Genomic DNA, 15,295 nt, shown 5'->3' on the forward strand with positions numbered 1-15,295 from the left:
TTCGCCATTATACAGGGCGTCTCATTTTTATTCAATCGTTTCACAACACTTTTTTTTCGTTTAGTATATTCAACAGGAGTTTAATATAAGGATAGAATGGAAAATACTTTTAGGTTGATCACGTTTTAACGAGTTTTTGGGGAAGTAAATTCAATTGATAAAAAAATACTTTTATGCGTGTGTGTGTGTTCGTTCGTTTATCTGTCTCTTTATCTGCATATGTGTGTGTGTGTATAATATATGTAAGAGAAATTTCATCAAATCTAAAAGAATGTATATACAATACTTACACAGGTATTTCTCCTAGGTACCTTGGTAGGACGATAAGGATACTATATAGTAGCACGTGGTTAGTTATAGACTTATTTGATATGCTTTCGTGATAAAAGAATGCCGAGATCCGATAGAATCTACACCGTTATTTGCTCGATCTTATCGTTTCGAACCACTGCCGAGGAAGCATCCTACACCACCAATTTCGTTTCATCGATACACACAAACACATACTTTCACATATACACACATTCCCATATATATGTATATGAATACATATAAATACATATATATATATATATATATATATATATATATATATATATATATATATATATAAATGAAGGTTAAGTCTGGAAACAAACAGCTTTCCCTCCACCCCTTTTCATAGACCCTCTCTCACTAAAACTCTCAGAACCCATACAACCCCCTTCGAGACGATCGATCTTAATGTTTAATCAGTACTCTCCTCACGTGGTTCTATCTTCGCTTATGCTTCGAAATATTTACTTAAATTATATTACAAAGTTACTTTACTTACACGTGCAACCGCCTTTTCCCACGGTGAAAACACTTTTGACCCTTTGCCAACCAACCAACCAACCAAGCCCCCTCCACTCACACCACTCTTCCGTTGCACCTCGTTTTCGTTACTCCCACTAACTGGGGAGAAACGCGATTCAATTTCGATAGTCAACGAGAATCTAACGAACTCGACCATCATTGGTTAAAGCTTACAGTTTTATCTAATTGATTTCACGCAGAGTTATTCGATCTGACAGTATGTATTCTCTTTTACTATGTTTTTCTTCTTTTTTTGATGTTGCTTTTTTGTTAATTTTCAAGAGTGAGAGAGTGGGGAATGGGGAGGGGGTAAAAGTGAAATGTATCAAACGCTTAATGGAAATTATTCAATAACTTATATTCGTTTGGTCAATATTTTTTAGTTATCAATTAAATGTATAGCGTATAATAAATAATCACAACGTACGAAGAAAATGTTTTTTTTTTTAAATATATTTAATTAAGTGTCAATATCCAAACGCATTTTGTTTATTTATTATGGTTGTCAAAATTTATCGACAACTTATGTTATTTTATTATCACACAATTTCGATTATTTATTTATTATTATATCCAATGTATTAATTACAATATTGATTATTTATTTTACACATTGATACTTCGTTTTGTTAATGAAATTTAAGGGATGAATTTTTGTAAAATAAATTACTGATACTTTATAAAATATGAGCTGTTATTATTTTCTTTTATATTGTATTCCTACGAACGAGTTGCTATTAAATTATGATTAGATCGAACATGATTTTTATACACCCTTGCACAACTAACCTACGTGCGCTCATTTAAGTATAATCGATTTTCATCTTGACAAGAACAATTTCTTTTTTTTTTTTTTTCATTTTAACAACGATCGATAATTTTATGTGGTCTAATTTACACGTTCATTTTTTTGTTTTCTAATTCGAGTAATTAAACACGTATACATAGTTATCATACTGGACTGATAATAAAATAAATTAATGATTTTTTTTAGTTGTTATTTATTAATATTATTTATGAATAACGAGTTAGAATAAAAAAAATATTTTAAAATAAATAATCGAATCAATTTTGTAAAAATATTTACGTGGAACAATAATTAAAAAATTATGCTGTCACAATTATGCACAACTGAAAATATATGCGTATATCTATGACAATACAAGACTAACACTGTAAGATAAATTAATTTTTAATTATTTGAGATACGTAGGTCCTTTCTCTTTCTCTCTCTCTCTCTCTCTCTTACTCATACATTCACTCATTCTCGCGAGACATGTTCGAGTTTTTACAATTCCATCGAGATTCGTCTCGAATGGAATGTCGACGAAGCTTTTGCAAGAAGTTACGTATTCGTTGAGAGAATTTATAGTCACGGTCATGGTATTGTGAAACCAACTCCCTAGAAACTTGAGAATAAATAAAAAAAAATTCGCAAGAAACTTTTTCTATGGTTACACAAAAAAAAAAGAAAATAGAAAAGAAACAATATATACATATATATATTCAACGAAAAAACGTCAGATTTTGTTTTTCGAAACGAGAGAACTTTATTAACTCCGAAATAAAAATGGATTGTGTACGTTTATCGCATGATTTTTATTTTATTTTTTTTTATCTTACTATTCTGTAAAAATCAAGATGGAACATATTTTTATATTCCAAATTTACAATATTTCTATTTTAAAATTTGTCACATGAGTTTTTTTAAGAAATGATTTTGATTAATAATAATATTGAATATTTCAAACTTTTTAAAATTATTTTTTTGGAATATTAAATAGAAAAATATAAAAATAAAGAGTTGAAAGTAATAAAAAAATAAAAATAATAGAATATATATCCGGTTACACGGTCGTAAAGAAATACAACAAAAATTATGTAAATACTCGATAAGAAAAAGGAAAGGAGATTACACCAAAAATGAAAAAAAAAAAAAAAAAAAATAAAAAAATAAAGGAACAAAAATATGTAAAACGAAGATAAAGAAAAATGCGTTGTTTTGTGGTAGAAAGAAACAAAGAAAAAAGGGTTATTTTCATAGGTCGATATTACCTACCAGGAGTAAAGTAAAACAATAATATGGTTGACCTGCGTTCACCGGAGGGAGTGGGGGGTTGGAGATGGTTGAGTTTTGAATGCATAAAGATGAAGCTTTCGTAAGTAAGTAAGCAAGCAAGCAAGCAAGTAAAGCGGAGAGAAACGAGCGAGTGCGAGCACGAAACTAACAAAACTTGGCGGCCCGCGGGCTGCGATTTCTCCTCCCCATCATCCCCCACTTACCCCTTCTTTACCCTCTCTCTCTCTTTCTCTTTTTCATGCACACGCATACCTGTAAATATACGCTTACAACAAAGATACCACAGAACTTCGCACAAGAGTCTTCTAGTTTTCATTCTCGCAGCTGGTTCGATACGCACACGAAAAGCCAAAACGTAGCCTCGAGGCAACGTTTCGGTGAACGTTGTTAACCCTTTAACCGAGCTAAGTGACTTTAGTCACGCCGCAATTTATGCCAGTAAGGAAAACCACCTTTAAAACTATATAATCGGACATTCTCGATTTATTTAATTTTTTTTTTTATTTATTTTAAACAGGATGTTCGTACTTTAAATATTACTGTTATTATTTGAAATAATGCAATATACGTATATATAAATAATTAATAAATGTGTATATTAATAATAATATTAATAATTTATTAATTATTAATAATTAATAATTAAATATATATATATATATATATATATATATATACGTACACTTTGTGCAAGTATAATAGAATTTCGTTCGAACGATTATTCGAATCTTTGTTTTTTGTTTTCTTATGTAATGGTATTCTAAATGTTGTTCAATGTATTTGCATACTTGCAGTACTTTATATATTTAATAAATAATAATTTTCTTCTATTCCATGTTAATTGAAACCTCACTGTTGTATTCGTTGTAACTATAACAATACAGACACTATTTTTATTTAATTAGTTAATTAATTAACAAATGTATATAAAATAAATCTACTTTTTTCTTTCTCTCTCTCGTCTCATTTTAATTCAATTCACTGTCATTGTTACACGTATAAAAATAATATTACAATAGAGTAATATAAAATTAAAAAAAATTCAAATGACAGTTCTTTAAGTGTTTCGATTTTGTAAGACATTAATTAATAATAATCTTTAGCAATGTATAATGAAATAACGTGATTATCGATTATCAATATTTTTTTGTTAATTTCTGTTTCTCTCTCTCTCTTTCTCTCTTTTATACATATCGATAATATCTCGGTAAGAGAATTTATATTTCATCGGATCTGATATATAAGGGCACAAAGATCAGTAGAGTTTAGAAACGTTTCTATACGTTATATCTCTATCTGAAATCGATTAATTTTCGCGGCTAATATACGATAGAAAAAGAAAGAGAAAGAGAGAGAGAGAGAGAGAGAAAGATCGTACTACTCTGGTCGAGTTATCTTCTACGTTTCGTTCGAAGTGAGTCGATTTGATTAACCAGCACCGAACTTCGTTTCATCTCCTGAGAAAACATTCCAGAAGAAAGTTTAGTGTAGCTCGGTAATTATGTAATTTCATTAGACAAAACTTCCGCTTATGCTTCCCTTCTCTACTCCTCCCCTTTCCCCCTCCCAACCCACCCTATAGCAATCTCTTTCTATTTCTATCTTTATCTTTCTCTGTTCTAGAATATTTTTATTAATGTTGAACGTTGTTACGTGATCTTGATAATAAAGCCAACACATGTTGCATAAAAAATTACATGAGATTACATGTAATGTTTATATACATACATCAATGAAGTTATAAATTAAAATTATCATTTGAAAATTTAAATAAGTTAAAAAGAAATGTTAATTATAGGTTGATATGTGGGTTTCATAAATTGTCCTTGAATGTATATACACGAATGTTTAGAAATGAGTATATTATTTTTAAAAAAGATTAGATATTAATGAAAACTATTACATATGTATGTTCCCTTTTTTTTTTATTTCGTTTCGAATCAGTTTGTTAAAGGTTGCTCAAGTTTGAAGATTAATTCAATGTAATAATAATTATTATTGTACGTCAATGAAGTTATATATTAAAATGATTCGCAAAATTTGGTAAAAGAGAAAGAAAATAATATAAAATAAAAAAAGATAGATAATCTATAATAATAATTTACAGGTTGATTCATGTGTATAATAAATTATGTCCTGAATATGTGAATATGCATGAATGTTTAGAACTATATTTGGTTTTTTTTTTTAAAGATTAGGTATTAATGAAAACTCGTGGTTACGTATTTTTTTTTTCTAAAAGAGCTCGTTAAGGGTTGACTCAAGAGCTTGTAGATTAATTTCAAGAGATAAATATTACTAATACGTGTATATTTATAAGTAAAAAAAAAAAAAAAATAATTATAAAGATGGATAAGAACGTATCAGTTCGTATAATCGTTCAACGACTAGGTTATTAAAGTTCTGTAAACTGCTAATTTTTTGATGGTTACACACCTTATAGGTGACGTATTACACAAGTCGATACTTAATATAATAATGTGCATTATACATGTAAAATTTTCATAAATATTTTTGCAAATTCTATAAATTTGTCGTCAAACTGCAAGAAGATGAAATTTTTGGATTTAGTATCGTCGATATACATTCAGTCAATTTCAATATTTGCAAAACGAACTTTAAACATTCGAAATCGTAATTAATCGGTTCCATTTATTAATCGATCATTCGACTATCCTATCCTTAGTTTATTAATAATCAAATTATTATTTAAAATAAAATATACGACTAAGGGTGTAGAACGAATTTAAATGGTAAAAAAATGTTTTTAATGAAAATAATAAAGTTGGTTACTTTATTCAAGGTCATTTCTTTTACAAAATTATATATTACTTTTTTATAAAGTCCTACAAACTCAAAAAAAACTATTTCCCCTTTTTTTACGAGTACGAGCTTTTCGAAATTAAAAACTTTATATTTATTGAATTGTGTATACTTTAAATTACATAAAGTCGTAATATTATTATTTCAATTATCGATGAATAAAAGAACAACACGTTGAATGATACAATTTTCAAAAAAAAAAATTCTAAATTAAACAGAATAAACACATATTATAAATAAGAAGACAAAAATATTATAAATAAATTTTCACACACCGATTCTTCATTCGAAAATAAATTGAAATCTCCGATTTATTTAAACAACTCGTGCATAATATATAATTCGATGTGTTATCTCACGCAAAAAAAAAAATAAAAAAAGGAAGAAAAAAAGTTATTGAAACGATTTCAGGTGGAGATAATACGAAATAAAAAAAGAAAGAAAAAGATAGAGACAAAAAGAGAGAGATAGAGAGAGAGAGAGAGAGAGAGTGAGAGAGAGAGTGATTGAAAGGAGGGAAGGAAGGAAGAAAGAGAAAGAAAGTATAGAAGAAGAAGAAGAAGAAGAAAAGAAAAAGAAGAAAGGGTAGTCGTTTCGTAAGGGAATTAAATTATCCATGCTGGAAATTTCGTAAGACTGATTTTTCGCGCTATGTCTTTCTCTTTCTTTCCCTCTTTCATTCGTTCTTTTTCGTTTTCTTGTAATCCGACGACCCATAGCAGTGCGAGGGCCATAGCACGTGGCATGAATTATTGAAAACCTTGTAGAAAATTATTCCTCTGGTCTTAAGGTAGCCGTAGTTGGTTGGTGTTAGACGAGCACGAGCGTGCACCACCACTACCTTCACCCCCACCTACTACCCCTACTTCTTTTTGAGTTTGTATGAGTACGTGCATGAGCGTGATAGAAATAGGGAAAGAAAGAGAGAATAGGAAAAAGGAGTATAGGAGTTTACTAAGGGTGGAGTAAAAAGGGTATAGGAAAAGGGATGAGGAAAGGGGAGGTGGGGGTGGGTTTTCTCTTGGGGGAAAAAGGATCGGGAGAAAGCAGGATAATAGCTACCGAGGCAGAATAGCGATTCTATCGATTCTCGCATAACAAGAGTAACAATTTGCCGAGGGGAAAGGAAAAGGTTGCACGATACACGACCGTCTCTCTCTCTAAGTGTTACATATACACAGATACCTGTATACTCATAGATATATATATAAATATGTGTGAATGTAAGAGAGTGGCCCATTTAAATTGTTACTAACTTTTATGCATTATTTTTGTTTAGTATTATTATTTTGTTTTTCTTTATTAATTGTAAACTATTGATGATATGTTTACCTATGATTTTTGTTTTAGAAAGGAAGCTTGTAAAAATTAATATTAATCAGTTTTTATAATTATATAATGACACGTGGCTGATGTGCTTAAGAGTATGACCAATTTAAAATGCAACTTAACTATGGATTATTGTTTGTTATTATTATTTGCAAATAAATCGATTTATATTTGATTATATCTGAAATTAAATATAATGTATAAATCTGTTTGATAGTTTTAAAAAGTATTTTCTTTTGTTTGTAGTAGAGAAAGAATCTTTGACTTGAGTGTTTAATAAAATTGGAATAACTTAGTCAACATAAAGTGTCACGAGAATTATATATGTATGTGTTTGCGTAGGACTTTTATCAACAGATACATACCATAGATTTAAATTTTCTTATTTAAAATAAATTATTACGTATATATCTGTTAGATAGTTTTAAACAAAATATAAGACTTTTATAGTACTTGGTAGAACGAATCTTTTTGAATGTTTATTAAAAATTAAACGACACATTTATTTTTAATTTTTATGTTAGGAAAGGAAAGTAATCCTCCCCAATTTGGGGTTGAAATACATGGAATATTTGAAATTATTTTCTGACTACTTTCGTGTGACATGTAACATTAATTAATTAAAAAAAAATATATTAAAAAGAAGATAAGAATAATAAATGAAAAAAGAGAAATAAATAAATAACAAAATAATAAAAATTGATAATTGCAATCTCTCTGGTAAAGTTTTACAGTTTGATACATTCAATTTGATTTCAACCTGCATCATAAATAAAAGTACACATATAATAAGTTGTTCAGACGATTTTCAAAATCGAATATTAGATTGAAGATGTTTGCTACCTTTCTATTGCTTTTATTCTCTATTTTTCTTACAAACGGTGTCGGGATCGATTTTTCGAGATATAATCGAATAAAAAGTTTCTTGTAACATAGCATATAATATTATACAGTATTTATTCTCTCTCTCTCTCTCTCTCTCTCTCTTTCTTGTTCGATAATAAAAAGTGAGAAAGAAAAATATTGCTGATGATTTTACATTGAAATTCGAGACCTGTTATAACCTAAACTATCGTTATAATGATGTCATCGTTTTAAGGAATAATATATTATACTTCTATTTATTTGGTCAGTATACATGAATAAATATTTTTCTTTTACCGGTGAAATAATTTATGTTTTATGTATAGAAAATATGGATTGCAATTGAGATTGCATAAGGTTTATATTAACATAGATTATATTATAATATTTCAAATACATATTCTAATACATTATAAATAAATATTATAACAAATAAATATCGATAATGCATTTTAAATATTGATCAAAAATTAAACAAAATAATTGCACAATTATTAATACGATTAATATACGAAAATGTTACATTTCTTTTGAATATCAATAAAAATAAAAGCATAATATATAACATTAGATTAATAGAAATGATGAAAATTAATTTAAATTACTGATCAAAAATTATAAATGATATGTAAATTTAATAAATAACGTAATTTAAATAACATAAAAAAATTTTAAATTTCTTTTAGCTAACAAAAAGAAAAAAATAATAAAAGAAAAGAAAAAGAAAAAATAGATGAGAACATGTGGTTGGTTTCTTTTGAATACGACGCCATATTCCATCGAATCTCCCGCCTTTTATAACGGTTTTTTACTTTTTGAAAAAAAGTCACAGAAGTCATTCCTATCAAAAGTCAAAGAATAAGGCGGATGATTAAATAGAGTGATTTTCTTCTTTTTTTCTTTCTCGTTCCCTCACTTTGTTGATCCTTTTCTCTCTTTCTTTCTCTCTTTTTCCTCTTTGCTTGCTTTTCTTAGGAAAAGGATTCGAACGAAATACTTTTGTAAACGTAACGCGCAAACCTGGCTGGCTGACTGTGCTTGCTGGTTGGCTTGCAGGTTAGCTGGCTGGCTGGCTGGTTCGTTGGTTGGTTGGTTGGTTGGCTGACTGCCATGAAGGGCTCGAATCTATTTATCGGTCAGGAAGAAAGGTTATTTTTTCTATTCTTTTCTATCGCACAAGCAACGAAATGCATCTCCAATAAAATATCGCGATTAATATAATATCTAACCAGCGAGTAAAGAATGAAAGAATATTAACAAGTAATTATTTATTTATTACAATTATTATTATATATTAATGATAAATCATATCTAAAAAATATTCGAAATATAATATTATATAAATTATAATTATTATTAATATTAAATTTATTAAATTATGAATATTAAATATTAAATTTATTAAATTATAAATATTATATATTAAATTATATATTAATATCATGCTAATAAATTTGATAAAAGTGGTAGTAATTTTAAAGTACATAATAATATTTAAAAAATTGTGATTTTTTAAAATCTATTTCTATATTATGTTAGTGGATTAATTTCAAGTCAAACAAATTTATAAAAAATATTACTATGTATTAAGCAAATATTAAAAAAGTGGTTCTTGCAAGTATTTATTAGTGAAAAAGATACCGAATTCGGTCCAAACTGTAATCCCAGGGTTTATATATGTATTTTTTTTTTACACGAACTACATTGATTGATGAAAATTCAGAAAAAAAACATATGATTCGATGAAAAAATATAATGATTTATCTCAAGATCTATTCATTGGTCGAATAGAAAAATGTTCTTTTATTTTTTCTTTTTTTTTTTCATTTTCTCTCGCCTGAGGAACGAAATGCATCTCCGATAGAAAAAAAATTTGCGATTAATACCAAACCGTGGTAAAAAAAAGAAGAAGGAGGATTGAATAAGGGAAAAGGAGAAGGAGGAGAAGGAGGAGAAGTAGGAGGAGGGAGAGGATTGAGGGTGGTTTGGATGCTTCGATTCGATCCTGCGAAAAGCCGTCCGAACGATTTTATTTTCCTATAGGTTGGTATAATCGGATTTGGCCGTCGGACGCTTCCTCTCTCTTTTTTATTTTATTGTTTTCTTCTATCCGTCTGTCTGTCTTCTTGTATGCTCGTCATGTATATATATATATATATATGTGTGTGTGTGTGGGAAAAGAGTGGGTGGAAGAGGAGGAGGAGGAGGTGGTCGTCTTTTTTTATTTCAAGAAAAACGAAGTTTACAGTACGATCGAGACGTCGTGTGTTGTTTCAGCGAAACGAAAGAAGTTTTTTGTTATTTGTTAGCAAAAATTATCGATCGATTTTTTTTTTATCGTACTCGAGAGATTTTATATTGCAAGAATAGAAAAATTAAATCAAAATGAACGATAAGGATAATAAAACTTGAAATGGGTATTAAAAAAACATTGTTCTCCAAAGTATTGACTGATCAAAATTGAAGATAATAAACGTATAATAATAATAATAATGATAGTAATAATAATAATAATAATAATAATAATAATAATAATAATAATAATAATAATAATAATAATAAACGAAAGATATATAAAAATATAATAACAAAATCGAAAGAAAATGAATATAGGAACGAAATCATATATTTTTTTCAGGTTAAAATATACGATAAGGAATATTAAATAAAAAGGAAGGAAATTAAATCACTGGAAATGCGTTACTTTAAAATAAAATGTTAAACAAATGAAACTAAGAATAAAAAAGAAAATTATTAACTCGTTCGAAATGACAAAACGGAGAAAGAGATAAAAAAAAATCTAAAAAGAAAAAGAAGAAAAAGTATACAAAAGAAGAAAATAAATTGTATAAGGTAATTGACGAGAGAGAAATTTCAATGGATGAAAATTAACGCATCTCCGATATTGGTGTTCGGATTGAAATGAACGACAAAAAGAATATTAAAAAAAAAAAAAAAGAAGAAGAAGAAAAAGAATAACTAAACTTCAACCGTCAGGAAGAGCTTCTAGCAAGTGTTGAAAAATAAAACAACAAAAAAAAAGCTCAAACTCATGTACTCGTGATGTTTAATGGGACGACGAATGGAGGATGAAAAAGAATCTGAAAACAAAAAAAGGAAAAAATAAGAGAAGAGAAGAGAAGAGAAGAAGGTAACAGGAAGAAGAAAATGAATTACACGCGCACGCACAGACTCCAAAAAAAAATAAAAAATAAACCGTGCGAGTATTCTCGTCGAAATGACACTACAAATCCCACGGGAAGGTGGAGGAGTGGGGGAGTGAGCTGTGAGGAGGGGGTAGTTTGGGAGTATGGATGAAAATTAATGCGCATTCGATATTTTTTGTAGGATCGACGCATGAATTTCTGTCGACAACAAATTGGGAATGGGGTTTGTTGATTGGTTGGTTGGTTGGTAGGTAAGGGGGTGGAGGGATAGTAGTAACGAGAAGATATCTGTTTCGGGCTCTAGCACGCCTAGTTTTATCCCATGCGGTGGTGGTACCGATTCACCACCCAGAGCCAACGTTGCTTTCTCGTTAATGAAATGCGCGATATTTAAAAAACAGGATCGCCACACAGGGGTCGGCGTATTCGAAATATGTGCATTACCACGCCACGCCATTGCACCGTATATTCGCTGGGAATCGATATTTCTGCGCGACGAAATGTTTAAAATTTCACGAAATACGTTTGTAAAACGTTTCTGTTACTTTTTTTTTGAGGGGTATGGGTGATAGGGGTGGTTGGTTGGTGGTTGGGTGAATGGGTCGTAGGGGAAGGATCCTGGACTTGGAGCTTTACATATTAAAAACAAAAAAAGAAAAAACAAATACGTACAAAATAAATAATAAAAAGCTACGGAATAGGAATGAAATTGCCACTCCACTCCCCTCCCACTACTCTCCTTTCCTTCCGTACATGATTTTATATCGTACCGTTATAATGTTTGTAATTTTTCTTTGAAATTGAAATACTTTAATAAGTAAATAAATTTTTCTTCACAAGCAAATTGGGTGGGTTTTTTCGTTTGACAAAGTTGCGTCGAAATTGCGTCAATTTGATGATAGCTTATATTATTATTTATTAATGTATTAATCATTTATTCATAATATCATAAAAAAAATAATTAATTAAAATATTGATATAAATTTTATATTAAAATTATTAGAACACTGATTACCGATATTAAATACTCTTTCTCTCTCTCTCTCTCTCTCCCTCTCTCTCTCTAATAAAGTTAAAAATTATTTATTGTAAACAAAAATAATAATTTCATAAATATCAGGATTTTTATTCGAAATTCTATTTGACACCATATAAAAAAAGAGAAAAAACTTCATATTATTTATTAACGGTTCTTTTTCTCAAGATTATTCGATTAACCCAACGAAACGTCGATATCACATTGATTTGAGGATCGTAAAAGATCCTCTAAATATAAATCGAGGGTCATTATCTAAGGATGATGGTTCGTATAGGAACCATAAAAAGAATGTTTTTTCTCGCAATACTCATTCCATGGTCCCGAGGGTGCGATCAAGGCTTTCTTCCCTCTCTCTTTTTCTCTTTATATAATATATATATATATATATATATATATATATATATATATATATATATATATATATGTGATGTGAACATTTGATCAACAGTTGGACGAGATTATGGAAAGTTCTAGTATTAGTATTGTGTGTGTGTGAAGTGTGTATGAATGAGTAGACACATTGATCAATAGTTATTTCGATAAAAACCCGTTTGTTTATGAAAAGATAAGTGTAGATAAGAAAACCGAGGAGAGAAAATGCAAAATAAAAAATTAGGTCAATCTTGTGATGAACAATTTAAGAAGAATGGTTGTTTAATGTATATATCCGAAATATTAACCCTTATTGGTCGTAAGTCACGTGGGTAGTGAATTACAAATAAAAATATATATATTTTTAATAAAATATTTTTATCATATAGTTGTATAGTACTCCTTCAAAAAAATGAATAATTTCTAATAAATAATAAGTTATTTTTAATATAATATTGAACAATTTTGTTGTATTATATTTGGTATGTGTCAACAAGCTACTATGTGAATCTTGACATTCTTCAATTTCGATAACATATATACATACATATATGTATAAATCAATTGATTATTTTCCACATGATATTACCAGTTTTATTTTTATCAAGCGTGGAGTTTCACGTACGTTCTTTCTTTTTTGTCATTCTTCTTTTCCTCGATGGCACGTATTCGATATGAATTAATGCGTCTGATACGATTTTCGATCAATTTTTCTCTCTCTTCCTCTCTTATTTTTTTTACTTTTTATTTTCTTAATTCAATCGAGATGCGCTTTCCTTCGTGTTATTTTATTTATTATTTTGCTTCAACTACTCGCATCATAAAACTACTGATACTACTACAATTATTATTTCTCTCTTTTTTCACTCTCTTGCACAAGGATACTTAACTTGTATCACGAAACGCACAGTCATCAATTTACTTTTTTATTCCTTTTTTAGCAACCAAAATTAACCCCCACACTCCCACCTAGAGGATCGATCGTTCATACCAATTTAATTTAATAAAAATTGAGTACTAATTGGCGTCAATATCAAAGATCACACTAATATGATAACTATGTTCGAATAAACATTATTCATATACAGAGTGGCTACTTAAAATGTATTAATAAAACGAGTTTTATTGTTAACCAAAGTTATTTTTATTTAAAATTATGCAATCTTTCAATGAACACCCTGCATAAAATGATCCAACGCGAGTGTATCAAATTGTCTTGTTTAACCTTCGTGGTGTATGGGTGGTGGGTTTTTCAGCACCATTTACGGTACCAATATTGCGGCTTTTTTGATCTAAAAGAAACAGATGGTTTACGGACCGCGAGCAAACCAAAAAAAAAAAAATAGAAAAAAAAAACGTTTGAGTACCCCTGTTCTTTCTTGCATCTACTTTACTTTTTTTTTCTCCACTTTTGGCCGATCACGAAACTATCTATTCTATCTCCCCGTCCTTCTAAGAAGCCGTACCTACTACCTGCCTTTACTTCTTTACGAGTTTTCTCAGCGATTCCAAGTTTCCGTTCCGAAACACTTATCCGATTTAAGTTTTCAATATTGTGCTCCGGGATCAAGCTATCGCATTAAGAGTAGATATCTTTGCTCCTGCCGTCTTTAACCTCGAACTTCGAACTCGATATCGTTCGATAACGCTTTGAGCGAAGTTCCTCCTCCCCCTCCTAAACCTCTTCCTCTTCCTCTGGTCCTCTCTCTCTTCCCGTCTCCTTTCCATCACATCTTCTCTCTCCTCTTCTTCTCTCATTTCTTTTCTGCGCATCCGTGTGCACAATCTAGTCTTCTTCTTCCTCTCCTCCTCCACCCTTCGGTCACCCACATCCTTCTTTTTCATCTTTGATTCTTCTTCTTTTTCTTCTTCTTTTGCTGCTACTCCTGCTGGTTCTTGATAAAAATTTCACGATAATGAAAATGATTTTTTTTTTCCATCCTCCTTTCTTGTTTTTGTTCCTAAACATTTGGCGTAGTCTAAGATTTTTTATTTATTTCATTTTATTTGCTTTGCATTTTTATATATAAATTTCAAGTATATTGAAATGATTTTGTTTATTCGTTTGTCAATTTTTACTGCTTCTTGATGAATATAATGAAAATAGTTTTCTCGTTGTTGTTGTGCACTTCGAACGATATGATTTTATTTATTTTTTTATATTAATGTTTTGATTTTTTATTTGAGTATCTTGGATAGATACTGTTATCTTATTGACTTTGGAATAAGATCCCGACCCAATTTATTTTCTCTCAAGTGATTAATATTTGTAACAAAATTTTTCGAAAATTCATTGATTATTAAATAAAAAATGAAATGCGTAAGAAAACATAAGAAAAATTACGTAAATATAGGATACTTCAAAAGTAACCTGAGATTAATTAAAAATAAAATAACACTTCTTCAAAAAAATAAATATACTTTTTGGAAATGATTTTTAGTTTTATAGGTTATGCCTTTCATATGTCCACCATTTTAGTCTCCAAAGTGATGGGTTCTTTTTGAAACGTGTTCAATTATTTCTTGTAAAGTGACTTTTGGATCATCTTATATAATATTTACTATTTATGCTAATGTAGATAATAAATTAGAAGTATGTACGGTATTATATAAGTAACATCTGCGATGATTAGTATTATACAAAAGGGGAAACGTCGTTGAGTATATATCCATTCTCGTTTTTTACTTTATTACTTAAAGGTGAAGTAAGAAAGAAAAATCACTTAACATCATTAAAATAATTCTCGAGCAAAAAGTGAGTAGAGAAGAAGAGAGAGATGGGGT

At 29.2% G+C, this 15,295-nt stretch overlaps 1 protein-coding gene and 1 long non-coding RNA gene across 10 annotated transcripts in view; one reads left to right on the top strand and one right to left on the bottom strand.

The window, feature by feature from the left end:
• The window catches only part of CARPA (Carbonic anhydrase-related protein A), a 231,849-nt gene that overhangs the window by 91,291 nt on the left and 125,263 nt on the right, over positions 1-15,295 (top strand). The gene's annotated exons all lie outside the window — the stretch shown is intronic.
• LOC149031076 (uncharacterized) overlaps positions 1-15,295 on the bottom strand; it is a 112,956-nt gene that overhangs the window by 34,457 nt on the left and 63,204 nt on the right. The window contains exon 4 of one of the 2 annotated variants that reach the window (XR_016178050.1): positions 8,438-9,058. The exons of the other annotated variant lie outside the window; for it this stretch is intronic. This is a non-coding gene — a long non-coding RNA (uncharacterized LOC149031076). Of the gene's footprint in view, positions 1-8,437; positions 9,059-15,295 lie in introns of those variants that run through there. 2 annotated transcript variants of the gene reach the window in all.

The sequence above is a fragment of the Polistes dominula genome, unplaced genomic scaffold (assembly GCF_049000335.1).
Source record: "Polistes dominula isolate Pdom_NZ unplaced genomic scaffold, Pdom_raw_medaka contig_12, whole genome shotgun sequence".
NCBI lineage: Eukaryota > Metazoa > Arthropoda > Insecta > Hymenoptera > Vespidae > Polistes > Polistes dominula.